The 15,185-nt window shown below is 41.4% G+C and overlaps 1 protein-coding gene across 5 annotated transcripts in view; it reads right to left on the bottom strand.

Moving 5' to 3' along the window:
• The window catches only part of LOC140730610 (synaptosomal-associated protein 25), a 146,564-nt gene extending 131,967 nt beyond the window's left edge, over positions 1–14,597 (bottom strand). For 2 of the 5 annotated variants that reach the window (XM_073051296.1, XM_073051294.1), the window contains exon 1: positions 14,253–14,597. The gene's annotated coding sequence lies outside the window, so the exon portion shown is untranslated. Of the gene's footprint in view, positions 1–13,195; positions 13,464–14,252 lie in introns of those variants that run through there. The other 3 variants (XM_073051297.1, XM_073051295.1, XM_073051293.1) reach the window with 3 other exon arrangements.
• Positions 14,598–15,185: the final 588 nt, after the last annotated feature.

The following is a 15,185-nucleotide window of genomic DNA, read 5'->3' on the forward strand; positions in this document are numbered from 1 at the left end:
TCAAATAACTCCGTCTGCACCCCTCCCTCTCTCTGCCTTTTATTAAACTTTCACTTTTAATTTATCACATTGTTCTTCTGATTGTCTCAACTTTTAATATACTTTCTGTGTGTTTCTCACATACTTACATAAGAACATAAGAAATAGGAGCAGGAGTAGGCCATCCGGCCCATTGAGCCTGCCCTGCCATTCAATAAGATCGTGACTGATCTGTCTGTAAACTCAGCTCCATCTACCCCCCTTTTCCCCATAACCCTTAATTCCCTTACTATGTAAAAACCTATCTAACTGTTTCTTAAATATATTTAGAGAGGAAGCCTCAACTGCTTCCCTGGACAGAGAATTCCACAGATTCACCACTCTCTGGGAAGAACAGTTTCTCCTCATCTCTGTCCTAAATCTTCTCCCCTGAATCATGAGGCAATGTCCCCTAGTTCTAGTCTCACCTACCAATTGAAACAACTTTCCTACTTCTATCTTATCTATCCCTTTCAAAATATTGTCTGTTTCTATAAGATCCCCTCTCATTCTTCTGAACTCCAGAGAGTATAGTCCCAGGCAACTTAATCTCTCCTCATAGGTTAACCCCTTCATCCCTGGAATCAACCTGGTGAACCTCCTCTGCACTGTCTCCAAAGCCAGTATATCCTTCCTCAAGTATGGAGTCCAGAACTTCACACAGTACTCCAGGTGCAGCCTCACCAGTACCCTGTATAGTTGCAGCATGACCTCCCTGCTCTTGAATTCAATCCCTCTAGCAATAAAGGCCAACATTCTGTTTGCCTTCTTAATAACCTGTTGTACCTTCAAGCCAACTTTTTGCGATTTATGAACAAGCATTCCCAAGTCCCTCTGCACAACAGCATGCTGCAATCTTTCACCATTTAAATAATAATCTGCTCTTCTATTATTCCTTCCAAAGTGGATGATCTTGCACTTACCAACATTGTACTCCATCTGCCAGACCTTGGCCCACTCACTTAACCTATCTATATCCCTCTGCAGACTCTCCACATCCTCTGTACAATTTGCTTTTCCACTCAGTTTAGTGTCATCAGCAAATTTTGCTATGCTGCACTCAGTCCCCTCTTCCAAATCATCAATGTAAATGGTAAACAGCCACGGGCCCAGCACCAACCCCTACGGCACCCCACTCACCACTGACTGCCAACTGGAGAAACACCCATTTATACCAACTCTCTGCCTTCGATTGGTTAACCAATCCACTATCCATGCCAATACACTTCCTCCGACTCCATGCATCTGTATCTTATTTATAAGTGTCTTGTGCGGCAACTTATCGAACGCCTTCTGGAAATCCAAGTATACGACATCCACCTGTTCCCCTCTATCCACTGCACTCATTACGTCCTCAAAGAACTCCAGTAAGTTTGTCAAACAGGATCTGCCCTTTCTGAATTCATGCTGCGTCTGTCTAATGGAGCCACTCCTTTCTAAATGTTTCGCTATTTCTTCCTTAATGACAGCTTCAAGCATCTTCCCGACTACAGATGTTAAGCTCACTGGCCTATAGTTGCCTGTCTTTTGCCTACAACCTTTTTTAAAAAGTGGCGTGACATTTGCTGTCTTCCAATCCACTGGGACCTGCCCAGAGTCTAGAGAGTTTTGATAAATGGATCAACGCATCTACTATAACCTCCGCCAATTCCTTCAGCACCCTGGGGTGCAACCCATCAGGACCAGGGGACTTAGCTACCTTCAGGCCCTCTAGTTTACTCATCACTCATCATCGTCATTGTCGTGGCTATCCCTCGAGGTCGAGGATGATGTTCTTCATTCTCTTTAGTGACAGTGATTTACATATTTCATCCATAACATCCTTCTCTGGCATATCAGACGTGTCCTCCATCATGAAGACCAACACAAGATAGCCGTTCAATGCCTCAGCCATTTCCTTATCACCCAATATCAATTTCCCCTTCTCGTCTTCCAGGGTACCTACGTTGACTTTAGCCACTTTCTTCCGCTTGATATAAAACTTTTGCTATCTGTTTTTATATTTTGCGTTAATTTACTTTCATACTCTATCTTCCTTTTCCTTATTTCTTGTTTAGTTGTTCTCTGTTTTAAAGTTTTAAAGTTTAAAGTTTTCCCAGTCCTCCAGTCTCCCACTACTCTTTGCAACTTTGTACACATGAGCTTTTAATTTGATACTATCTTTTATTTCCTTAATTATCCAAGGCTAGCTCTCCCCACACATACCGTCCTTACTTTTGACTGGAATATACTTTAGTTGAGCACTATGAAAAATCTCTTTGAAAGTGTTCCACTGTTCCTCAACTGTCTACCAAATAGCCTGTGCTCCCAATCCACGTTAGCCAACTCCTCCCTCATCCCGTTGTAGTCTCCCTTGTTCAAGCATAATACACTAGTTTTAGATCTAACTATTGCATTCTAGATCTGAATGTGAAAATCAATCATACTAAAATCGTTAATCTTTCCTGTCTCTTTGCACAGGACTAGATCTAGGATAGTATTTTCCCTTGTAGGTTCACCAACATGCTGCTCAAGAAAGCCATCACGATGCATTCTATGAAGTCCCCCTCAAGACTTCCTTGACCAACCTGATTTGCCCAATCTATGTGGAAGTTAAAATCCCCAATGACAACTGCTGTTCTGTTCTTACAAGCCTCAGTTATTTCTTGGTTAATTTCCTCTGCAACTGCAATATTTTTATTAGGTGGCTTACAGACAACACCCACCAGTGATTTTTTTCCCTTTACTGTTCTTAATCTCTACCCAGATGGACTCAATATTCTGCTCCGTAAATCTTATATCATCTCTTACAATTACCCTGATCTCATCCCTAATCAAGAGCACCACCCTACCTCCTCAGCCTTCTTGCCTATCTTTTCATATTATCTGATACCCTTGGACATTTAATTCCTAGTCATCTCCACCTTGCAACCCGGTTTCTGTAATGGCCACTAAATCATACGTCTTGGTACTGATCTGTGCCACAAGTTCACTAACCTTGTTTCTAACACTACAGGCATTTAGATAAAGTGCCCTTATACTCATTGTCCTTTTAGAATCTAGTGACCTATGCAATTTCTGCTTTTTACTTTTATGCACTCTACTCTTACATTTTTCTTCACTGACTCTAGCTTTGGTCTCTGCATTACTTCCCTCTTCTTTTCTGTGGGGGTTCCCATCCCACACCCATATTAGCTTAAAGCCTCCCCAGCAGCTCTAGCAAACAATCTCCCTAGGACATTGATCCCGGCCCTGCCCAGATGTAGACCGTCCAGACGGTCAGAAGAAGGTCCAATGCGCCAAGAATCTGAAACCCTCCCTCCTACACCACTGCTCAAGCCACATAGTCATTCTAGCTATCCTGCTATTCCAACTCTGGCTAGCACGTAGCACTGGTATTAATCCTAAAATGATTACCTTTGAGGTCCTACTCTTTAATTTATCTCCTAGCTCCCTAAATTCAGCTTGTAGGACCTCATCCCGCTTTCTTCCCATATCGTTAGTACCTACATGCACCACGACAGCTGGCTGCTCACCCTCCCCTTTCAGAATGCCCTGCTGCCTCTCTGAAACATCTCTGACCCTTACACCGGGGAGCAACACACCATACGAGAGTCCCATTTGCAGCCACAGAAGCTCCTCTCTATTCCCCTTACCATGGAATCCCCTACCACAACAGCTCTACCACTCTCTTACTTGCCCTCATGCGCAGCAGAGCCACCAACAGTGCCATGATCCTGGCTACTGCTGCCTTCACCTGATGAGCCATCTCCCCCAACAGACTCCAGAACGGTATACTGCATCTGTTTTGAAGGGAGATGACCGCAGGAGACTCCTGTACTACCTTCCTGCGACTACTCTTCCCGTTGATCAACCTTTCCCTATCTTTCCTTAGATCCTTAAACTGCGGTATGACCAACTCACTAAATGTGCTATCCACAACATTCTCAGCATCTCGGATGCTCCAAAGTGAGTCCATGCGCAACTGCAGTGCCACCATGCGGTCTGTCAGGAGCTGCAGCTGGACACGCTTCCTGAACACGTAGTCTTCAGGGACACTGCCAGCCTCCCTGAGTTCCCACATGGCATGGGCCTGAGCTCACCTGCCATGACAGAGCAACCGACGTTAGCGGGAGGACCACGGACGAGAGGGATGAACCCGCTTATCTTTCCCTTTCTCAACTTATATTTCCAGTAGCCTGGGTTTTTATATGTCAGAGCTTTCCTCAAACAAGTTTGTTTTCTGCCCCAAGCAAAATAAACAAGCAAAACAAGAACTATTAAAGCTTGGTGCATGGGTAATTTCTTAAACGTATTACTCCTATCAAGCCTCAGCTACATAGGTGAAGTCACAAAGTAAAATACAGCAGAATATTTAAGGCTGAGATGGTTCATTAGACATTCTTGGATGCATGAAGCAATTTGGATTATAAGATTTTGGAATGTTCGGAATAAGGTATTTAAATGAATGAGCTTCATCTCAAATTCAGATATTTACATGCTCTTATAATGAGCAAATCTAATTTGCAAACAGTATGAAAATTTCATGCTTGATTCTTTTTTGTCAAAAATAATTTAGTTTTGTTGTAATTTGACGTGGAAGAATTCTTAATGGAAATTCACAGAGGAATATAATATTCCTTCAGTGTTGTAGTCTGTACTCTAAATATAACATCAGAACCCACAATTCTTGTGCCCGAACACTTTGTTGGATCCACAATTTCCTGTCCCAGTGAGTCTTACACTTCCAACTCCAGGCATCCCTGTATGTTACAGACAGAGCCAAGATTGGCATTGTCATCTCTCTTTTGACTGGGCAAACACTGACCTGGGCCGCCGCTAACTGGGAAAATAAAGGAGCCGTTTGCAATAACCATCAGGAATTAACTGTTAAGATATGCCAGGTTTTTGATGATCCGGGAAATGGAAGGGAGGCTGTGAATTAGACACGTAGCCTGCACCAAGGCCAATGTTCAATGCTTTGCTGGATTACACTGTGCAATTCAGGACCCTCGCATCAGTAGTGCATCTTGATTGCAGAAGCGCTGAGGTGTGGAGGAGGGCACAGAAGGCTCACCAGAACTGGAAGATGAATTGTGGGCCCCAGTCCGACATAATGCCTTGAGGGAAACTGTGGAGGTGAACTACATGTTGGAGAACCAGGTCCATCATCTCACTCACTGAGCTTGCCTTCTGGCTATCATCTGCAGACCAACAGGCAGTCAGAAAGAGCCAATCAGCAAGTGAAATTTCTGTGATGCTTCACTGCCATATGAAGGAAGTATCTCCCAGCCAGACTACTTCGGCCTGGTGACTATGTCTGGCTGCCCACCCGAGGTCCAGCCCTGCACAACAAATTCCACAAGCTCTCACCCACTGCATCAACCCATTAAGATTACCCATTGCATCAACCGGGTCACATACCATCTCCAGATGCCACCCTCTCTCGGGATCACAATTACCTTCCACATGTCCAGCATCAAGCCTGTTGTCCATGGACCACTCAACCTGGGTATGCTCCTCCGAAACCTAGGATAGTGGAAGATGATCCAGCGTACACAATTCACCAGTTGATGGATTCACTTTGTTGTGGATAGGTTGTGCAGTATCTAGTCGACTAGGAGGGGGGTTATGGCCTATTGAAGAAGTCTTGGGTGTCATCTGGTTTTATCTTGGATCCATCACTCATATAAATGAGTTCTGGAAGATTGTTGTGGACCATTGGGTGCTGGCCATAAGAGAGGAATACTGTCAAGCCTGCACAGGCAGGCACCCCCCAGTCTCCACACAGCTAACAGGAGTTACCTGCCACTTGTTTCAAACTCTCCACCGGCAGCCTATTTAAACCCAGCTCTCATCCATAATCAAAAGAACAAGTGTATCTGCTCTCAGTGTAATTACTCTTTGGACTGCTGTGAAAGAACAGTTCCATGGTATAAATCACAATCCAAAGTTAGAGTAGGAATCATAAAAGGTCAGTATTCCTAGTTTATTTAAATTTATTGGGTAATTCATAAACATACTGGATAAAATGAGCTGCATACATGTCCCACCACAAAGAACAAATTGGAGACAAACAAATGGCCATTTACTTTCTATCCCACTTTCACATTATTTTTCTCATCAACGGAGTCCTCCAGTTAGAATACAAAGTGCATAAGGTATCAGGAATTTTAGCCTTACACTTGAATTTGCTTCACTTTCTCAATTTCAATGTATATGGTGAAGAATACATAACACCTTACTGTATCCACAAGGACTCAGCCATTCAACCAGACCAAAACCTCGTTGAATTGGGCACTCAGTATGCCATTGAGCTGTCTTCTTCTTGATATTGTAAGGCCAATTCATTAATGTCATTTAGAAGATGCTAGCTACATAAAATTAGATTCCTTCATTTAATTAAACTTGAAACTTTATAGAGGTTGAAAAGTTATCTTGACTATGCTTCTTCCTACCCTATCTCCTGTAAACCGCAGTTCCCGTTCCTTAGTTCCTTTGTCTCCGCCACATCTTTTCCAGGGATGCAGCTTTCCTTTCCAGGACATGAGAAATGTCTGAGATGCCCCTCAGGCTGGAGGAACACCACCTTGTATTATGTCTGGGTAGCCTCCAACCTGATGGCATGAATATCAATTTCTCCTTCCAGTAAAAAAAATCTCTTCCCTTCTTCCTCTATTCCCCACTCTGGCCTCTTTCCGCTTCTCATCTGCCTATCACTTCCTCATGGATCTCTTCCTCCTTCTCTTTTTCCATGATCCACTCTTCTCTCCTATCAGATTCCTTCCTCTCAGCCCTTTATCTTTCCTACCCACCTGCCTTCACCTTCTAGAATTTCCCACTCGGGACCAATGAAGTATAAAGTATAAAGCTAGCTTTCTTTCCCCTCCCCCACCTTTTTAATCTTTCATCTTCCCCCTTCCTTTCCAGTGCTGAAGAAGGGTCTCAGCCCAAAACATCAATACATTTTCATAGCTCTATCTGACCTGCTGAGTAACTTCAGCATTTTCTGTGTAATGCTTTGGATTTCCAGCATCTGCAGACTTTCTTGGGTTTAAGAAAATTCAGTGCTAGTGAGGAGAGGTAGTCCAGCACGGCTTCCAAATCCAGATTGATGTCATGCCAACTAGTACCACACATACTGATCCTTCAGTCTGAGAACTCAATCTAGTACAATATCTGAGATCAATAATGAAACTTAAGACCATAAAACATAGGAGCAGGATTAAGCCACTTGGCCCACCATGGCTGATTTATTATCCCTCTCAACCTCATTCCCTGCCTTCTTCCTGTGACCTTTGGCACCGTTACTAATCAAGAACTGATCAGCCTCCCATTCAGATATATCCAATGACATGGTCTTCACAGCAGTCTGTGGCAATGAATTCCATAGATTCACCACTCTCTGACTAAAGTAGTTCCTCTTCATTCCTGTTCTAAAGGGACATCCTTTTATTCTGAGCGTGTGCCCTCTGGTCCTAACTCCCCCACTATTGGAAACATTCTCTCCACGAACACTCTACCTTTGCCTTTCAATATTCAATAGGTTTCAATTAGGTCCATCTTCATTCTTCTAAACTACAGCGAGTACAATCCCAGGGTCATCAAACACTCCCCAGATGTTAACCTTTTCATTTCCAGAATCAAGGTCTGAACAGGAGAACCACAGCAAATCTTATGAAATACAGAAATAGGTTCATCAATAGAAGACTTAAGTCTGAAACTTCCCTTTTTAGATCAAGAAATATAACTGTTCTACAAGTAAAGTCACCACCTCCTCTAACTAAGTTTATATGTATATTCTTTATTTCCACAAGACCCTCTATGCAGGATATTATTTATTTATTTAGAGATACAGTGAGGAACAGGCCTGTCCTACCCAATGACCCAGCCACCTTTAACACTAGCCTAATCAAATGACAATTTACCTGCTAGCTGGTACGTCTTTGGACTGTGGGATGAACCCAGAGCATCGGAGGAATCCCATGCGCTCACAGGTAGGATGTACAAACTTCTTACATTGGAATTGAACTCCGAACTGCAGAATATCATGTACTGTGATAGTTTCATGCTAACTGCTACACTATGCAAGCATATCATGTGTAGCATTTACCACACTTCCATAAATGGAGAACAGAGTATTGGATTGTATTTTGTTTCGCATGACCATAATTCCTGTGTAGTCTGATTATAATTTATATTTATGGAGGAGAAGTTAATGCTCTAATATGACTGATGGCACATCAATTTTTTTTTTGGAATGTCAAAACCAATACATTTGTTTTGTTCTGCTCTGATCACCAAATATGGATGAGATTCTCGAATGAAAATTGCACTTTCCCAAAATGGAAATTGGAACCTGAGGCAGCAGTGACATTCACAGCTAAGGTACATATTGAAGGGTAGGTGGTTGTTGGCAAGGAAGCATATAAATTCCCTTCCAATTTGAATGTCTGTGCGGATACTGAGAAGCTGAATGTTCACCAAAACAAGCAGCCAAGGAACTCGCATTGGTTTCAGCAATGCAATTTTGATATTCACTTGTGCATAAGACACTGTTGTGTATGTGCTCCAAAGCAGACCACAGCCATATGTTTCAAGACGGTAGATGAATAGGCTGACAGTTCACAACACTTCAGATGAAAAACCCTAGATTATTCTTCTCAGTTTCTGTGTCAGATCAACTCAAGGTTCCATCTTTTCATTGATCTACTTTATGTGGTAGTTGAAAAGAACAATATAAAGACTTCAAACCAAGATATATCATTGTTTTCTGAACTGTCTGAAGGCATGACTTAAGAACACAGAACATATAACACTACAGCACAATACTGGCCCATTGATCCATGATGTTGTACCAACTTTTTACCCTACTTCAAGATCAATCTAACCCTTTCCTCCAAGAAAAGCCTTCAATTTTTTGATCAAGCATGTGACTATCTAAGTGTTTTTTAAATGCCCCTAATATATCTGCCTCTACCATCACCCGTCAGGGTGTTCCACTCAACCACCAGTCTCTGTGTAAAGAACATTTCTATGACATCCCTCCTATACTTTCCTCTAACACTTCAAAATTATGCTCCCCTTATATTAACTGTTCCCACCCCCAGAAAAAAGACACTGTCAATCCATCCTATTTATGCCTCTTATCATCTTGTACACTTCCCGTCAGATCACCTCTCATCTTCTTTCACTCCAAAGAGAAAAGCCCTAGCTTGCTTAGTATGATAACCATTATTAATCAATGAAATTGCTTTCTCTTTATCTGATTCCTTGCAAGATCATGCATTTATTTGGAATTGCATTGTGAGCATTGGAACAAGATGGTATAACTTTCCAATCACCAAAACATTCTGGTGAAGGTTCCTCTCTTAAAGAGTACTTTTTAAGGAAAACTAGTATGATTACCTCATCATACATTGATTACATCACAGAATGATTTCTCCGGCCTTATCCAAAGACAGAGATAATACAGTATATCAGTCTTTGTTTAAACAATGATGTCAAGCCCGAAGTCAATTCACTTCTATACAAATGAAACGAATAGCTACAATAGTTACAATTGCATAAGTACAGATAACAAAAGAATAGTGGAGTTGTACTGCAACAAACTTAAAAATTCAGAACTTAGGAATGAGTTTGGTGACACATAAAGATTGACCCAAAGCCACATGGATAATGGGGCACACACATCAAACAACAAGAATGAGCAAACCTAGCCTCAGCATAAATCAGGTGCATACTTCAAGCACTATCTCTGCAAATCTCAGCAGAGTTGATGGAAAAGTTGCTGTGCACTATAATAATCAACAATGCAGCACAGGTTTACTAAGTCACTTGTAAATTCAGACTTAAACTCAAAGGATTCTAGAATGTGTTTTGCATTGATGACCCAACGGTAGCCTTCACTGACATTCAAACCACCTCCAAACTTTGTCCATTCTCCCAGTTAATTGGTTGCTTGCCTTGGAACTAATAATCACTTGCTCTCTGCTGGTTTGAAGATAAATGCTAAGTCATATAGATGTGTGAATTTTCATTTCAATTTTAAATAGAAGTAAGCCTACTTCCAAACCCAAACCCATAATTTGAGTCAAATATGCATGAAACTGGTAATTTTACATTTTGATATTTAGAAACATTTAAAAAAACTTGCTCCAATATAGGTCCATTCCTAAGCTGAGGTTGATTTGTTAGGTACAATGTGAATGGACCAGTTTGCACTCATTTGTGTTGAACTGGATTTGTGAACATTTGATGAGAATATAGATCTTTGGGTAAAGAGCTGTTCATTTCCTCATTGATAATATGTTAAATTTTTAAAAAATATGAGCAGCATTTACTGTTATCACTTGTTCATTGCAAGGCAACGTGCTTTCAAAAGGGATGTGCCAAGACATGTCAAATTGTGCTCTGAAGCATATCTGTTGATGGTAGACACACAAGACACATTAATAAGATTTCTCCATCAGGCTGACAAAAATAACTAAACTGAACCTGAACATGCTGAAACAATCACTTGATTTACCACGCTCTGAAGACTAAGCTTTTGAATTTCTGTTTTGCAATTGTAAAATTGTAATTACAACAAAACTAGTATCTTCATTCAGGAGAAACAGTACACTAGCATGTAGTAGAAATTTCCCAATGCAACAACAGAGATTGCTTCAGACTGAGGTTCAGATATTCTGGACAGAAAACAAAGTTTTGCCTTGTATCATACTGTGAATGATTGTATTACTTTGAATGAGAAACTTGAAAAGGAGTTCACTTTTGTAATACTGATAGCTTGCTCAAAAATATTGTAGAATTCAACTTAGTTTCAAATTCATGTACTTTGACCAGTTAAAGCCTTTATTATATTAATAGACTTATAAATAGGCAAAGGGGATAAAAATAATTTTAGAAAATTAGGTCAGCAATATTTTCACACAAGGTTACAAATTTTTATTTGAAATACTCTAACTACATTCACCTTTATTCTCTTTTTAGAAGGGCAAGTTGTTCTAGTTGAAGGATGTTGCTATCAGTACTCCTCTATATCATTTCACAGTAAAGCTGACCTTATAAGAGGATTACATCTATTCTCTCAAAAATCAGCAATGACATGAAACTTCCTTGTAAAGGTCAATGAAAGACGATCTCATATTAAAACCGAAATAGCGGAAGCAATGAGCATGTCAGAAAGTGTTTTCCAGAGAAAAGCAGAGTTAACATTTCAGATTGACAGCATTTCATCTAATGCAAAATCAGTGAGGATTAAAGCTAACACTCTTGCTAGGTCCACATACGCTGCACGATCTGTTGAACTTTCTGTGTAGTGTTCATTTCACATTCTCAACATCTACAGTATATTGTCCTGATAAAGGTTCTATCGTAATTGCAGCGCTTAAATAATAATTAAGATCCATCTCTTCGTTAGGATCCTATAGTCAATCAAATTATAAACTGGTACTGTACTTTATAATACTCCATAGAGCAATCTAGTGGCGAGAGCCTGCAATTACATGGTGGCAACTCAGAATGCAAAGCCCCATGGCAAGTGTTGGCAGAATTATTTAGGATTGTAAATGCTGTCACAAAGAGTAACCAAATATTGTAAATAAAGCACGGCAGAAATTCTTAAAGGTGTCGTGCGACATTTTAAGCGTATACGTGTACTTGGTCCCATGAATGAAATGAAGTTTCTGGAATTAAATAATGAACACCACAAGGTGCGTCATGTTGTCACGTTTACATGACGCACTCAGGATAAGGATCGAGATGGAATGAATTTTGCTGTGAACTTTTTCATTCCTTAACCTGTAATGTTATGGGTGTTCGATCACTTGAGTATATGCAAGGGGGCAATACATCTTTGAAAGCAAAGGTTATGACGGCTGGATTTGAGGCATGATCTGATGGAATAATAGAGGGCCTGAGTGGCCTTTATAGCATAGACTCATTTCCGTTTTTTCTTTTCTTACGGTACTTGTCTCCAAAGACATTTAAAGTCGTCCAGTCTTCGACAAATTCAAACAGTTTTGTCTTTCCCCACTTTTTCCCCTTCTAAACACCGGCATTTAATTCAATATGATCCATTCTTCCCAAGATTAACAACATTTCGGTGGTGATTAAGATAGCTGGAACTTCGACCAGTATGGATGGTTTTATGTTAAGCCATTCTAGTTCGTGAGGATGTTCATTTTAATTTCCCAACCTAGAATATAAATTTGCTGTTAAATGTTTCTCAGACATTTCTGGTAGACATCGACCCCAGATGACCCTGAACACAGTACTGAATGTTTAAAAAAACGGCAGTTCTTGCGTATTTCCCACACGCACACAAACACGCGCGCGCGCGGCGGCAGACAAAAACAGGGGAAAATACCCAAGTAAAGACAATAACCACCTCCCTCCCACTTACACCAAGCCACGTATTACCCTCGCCACCACCCCGGCCATGGAACCACGTGGAAGGATTTCATGTAACGTAATTACGCAAAGACCAGTACGTGAATCAGAGGCATGCTCATGGAAGTTTTACAATTTTGAAACAAAAAAAGAACAAAGAACCCAGAAAGGCGCATCAGGTGCACACGCACGCAGAGGAAAGAGAACTGGCTCAAAATTTTCCCGTTTCACAGGACATAGAGAAATAAAACAGACACGGGGGACCTAACAGTGAAAGGTGGTTACGAAACCACAGCCCTGCAGCGAGTCAAATTCTGTCCCATATTTCGGAAGCGTTAGGCAAGACTGAGGATGGATATTTATCGCCCTTTCATCTCTTCAAAGTTCCTTTTCCCTTGTCTGTTTTCAAAGTAAATCTTGCGCGTACCTTTAGTGAAATTGTTCAAAACTGAATTTTTGGTTTAAAAAAAACACAATACTGACTCGGATTTATTTGTTCATCGGAGAGCGTATTGATTTGTCAGTGTTGCTATCCAGGGTGCTGAAATCGCCGTGGCCAGCAGCTCACCCCTAGAGAATTGAAACGAGGAGGGGGTGTTGGTTCACAAAGAAAATCTTCCCACTGTCGCCACCTCATTAAAATATAAATTTATGTAGATATAAACATTCATAAATCTAGCAGTTTAACTAAAACATAAAATTCCACACCCAACGACAAAGACTGCACTCACTTGCTTAAACAGATTTTCTGTTAGGAGAGTATACATGGAGAAAGAGCCGCACAACTTTGCCTGGATTTCCTTACCTGATTTGTAGAAATAAAAATATGGATTCAGCTTCCAACTTCGGGCTGGTCCACCGCTGTAAATGCTGGTGAGTTCGGAGAGAAAGAGGGAATCCGCGGTGGGGCACGAATTATGCTGCTGTGGTGGTTTTGCCGCCTTCTGCAGTGTGTGTATGCGTGTGTGTGTGAATATAGCAAGTACTAGTGCCTTTTTCCTCCCCACACCCTCTCTCCCTTTCTTCAATGGCAACCGGTCTAGTTCCCATCGAGCATGTCCGCCTTTGACGTCAGGGCTTTATATAGCCTTGGCTGAGCGACAAGCATCAGGCACTGGCTTTGAGTCATCACAGCTGCTCTCGGGATTTCTCTCCTCCCCTTGTTTCAGAGCGTCTGTCACCGGACCAGATCAACTGGAAATGGACATTAGATCTCCAAGCTTTGCATTGATGATACTTGAATGTGTGTGTTTGCGCGTGTTATATGCAAGCGCTATTTAATTACTTAAAAGACCGCTGCTGAGTTTCAATACATGTTTTCAGGTGTGTCATTTATTTCGCAGCGGGGGCAGATCTGAATGGGAATGCCCCCGACGCTGTCTGAATTCTTAAAAAGAAGCCTCAGCGCACTATGCACTGTGCTGAACGTGATGCATTAAAATAGCAGATATGATAACAATCTGAAACAAATTGCTACAGCATGAATTATTTATTGTGAAATAAAAACTTAATCCCCTTTGCTTGAAATGTTAATTGTTCATTGTGCACTAATGTTCTCTCGGGACATTTTTCGAGGTAAAGGCGTTGCGTAAATTGTGTGATGTAATTTAGTCTCTCATATATACCCCCATTTAGACCTAACGTCACTATTCGATGGTTTAATACCCCAGTGCAGGGAATTAGTCCGGCCCAACATCGTATTACCCAATCGTTATGCCGCTCAGCCCCCTGCGTCCATGCTGAACTCTGTAAGCTCCGTCCTCCCGCTCTTTCCCCATAGTTCTACGATTTATTTACTATCAACCCTAGTCCCTTCCGAAAGCCCCGATTCTGATCCTGCGTTTCAGATAATAGTTACTCACTGCGAAGTATTTCCGGCACTTTCTTGCTTTTTAAGTTTCTAATTTCCAGCGTATTTTGAACTTAACAGTTGCTCTGAGGCGAGACGATGCTTTTGTGGGTGCAACACGCGAGCACGCACATCGCTGTATTAACTGCAGCACTTTAGGGCCAGAATGGGGGCGGGAGAGTATCCTGACAAATCCATCTTCACTGACTTTGCTCTGCAGTGATCTCGTTACACGGTGAAGGAAAGAGGTTCTTCAAACCAGAAAGCATATTAAAAGAATGCCTAATAGCTTTTATTTACAATCTGATTCAGTTGCACCCTACATCTGGGCGCAGCACCAAACTATAGAGCAATCCCATTGATGTGTGGGATGCCCGTGGCAAATTATTGACCCGATGCAAAGTTGGGGTCTATTAATAATTCATCTTTAACGATATTGCGAGAAGCGTGATTGGACTGATGCTCTCCACGGACCTGAATACAAATAAATTCAGGAAATGACGCCTCAGTTTCTGTCTTGGAAATTCAGCTTTTAAAGCGACAGGCAGTATCTCCATTCCTGGCAGTGCAAGATTTGAAAATAAAACCGATGCTGATAGTTTTAACCGCCGGCCGCGTACATAATGCACCGTAATCACTAGAAATTCCGTAGCTCGGCAGCGGTGATGTTTGCAACTACGGGTCCCCAATGTGTTTACATGGCGACGTGTATATTCTTCAGTAAAGGGCATCAGAAGAAATGAAGTGGAAGTATCATTCAGAGCAATTACCGAGACAGGCTGGATGTGCAAATCATGGCTAGGCGTGTATAATATGTACACTATTCCTAGACAAATCTTTTAAATACTTCAACCACGCAGTAAGGTAAAATCGCCATTATTGTAATAACGCTCTTCGAGATAGACTCGCTATCATTGTATTTAATATTTATTTAATGTTTTAATGT

The sequence above is a fragment of the Hemitrygon akajei genome, chromosome 7, assembly GCF_048418815.1.
Source record: "Hemitrygon akajei chromosome 7, sHemAka1.3, whole genome shotgun sequence".
Classification (NCBI taxonomy): Eukaryota; Metazoa; Chordata; class Chondrichthyes; order Myliobatiformes; family Dasyatidae; genus Hemitrygon; species Hemitrygon akajei.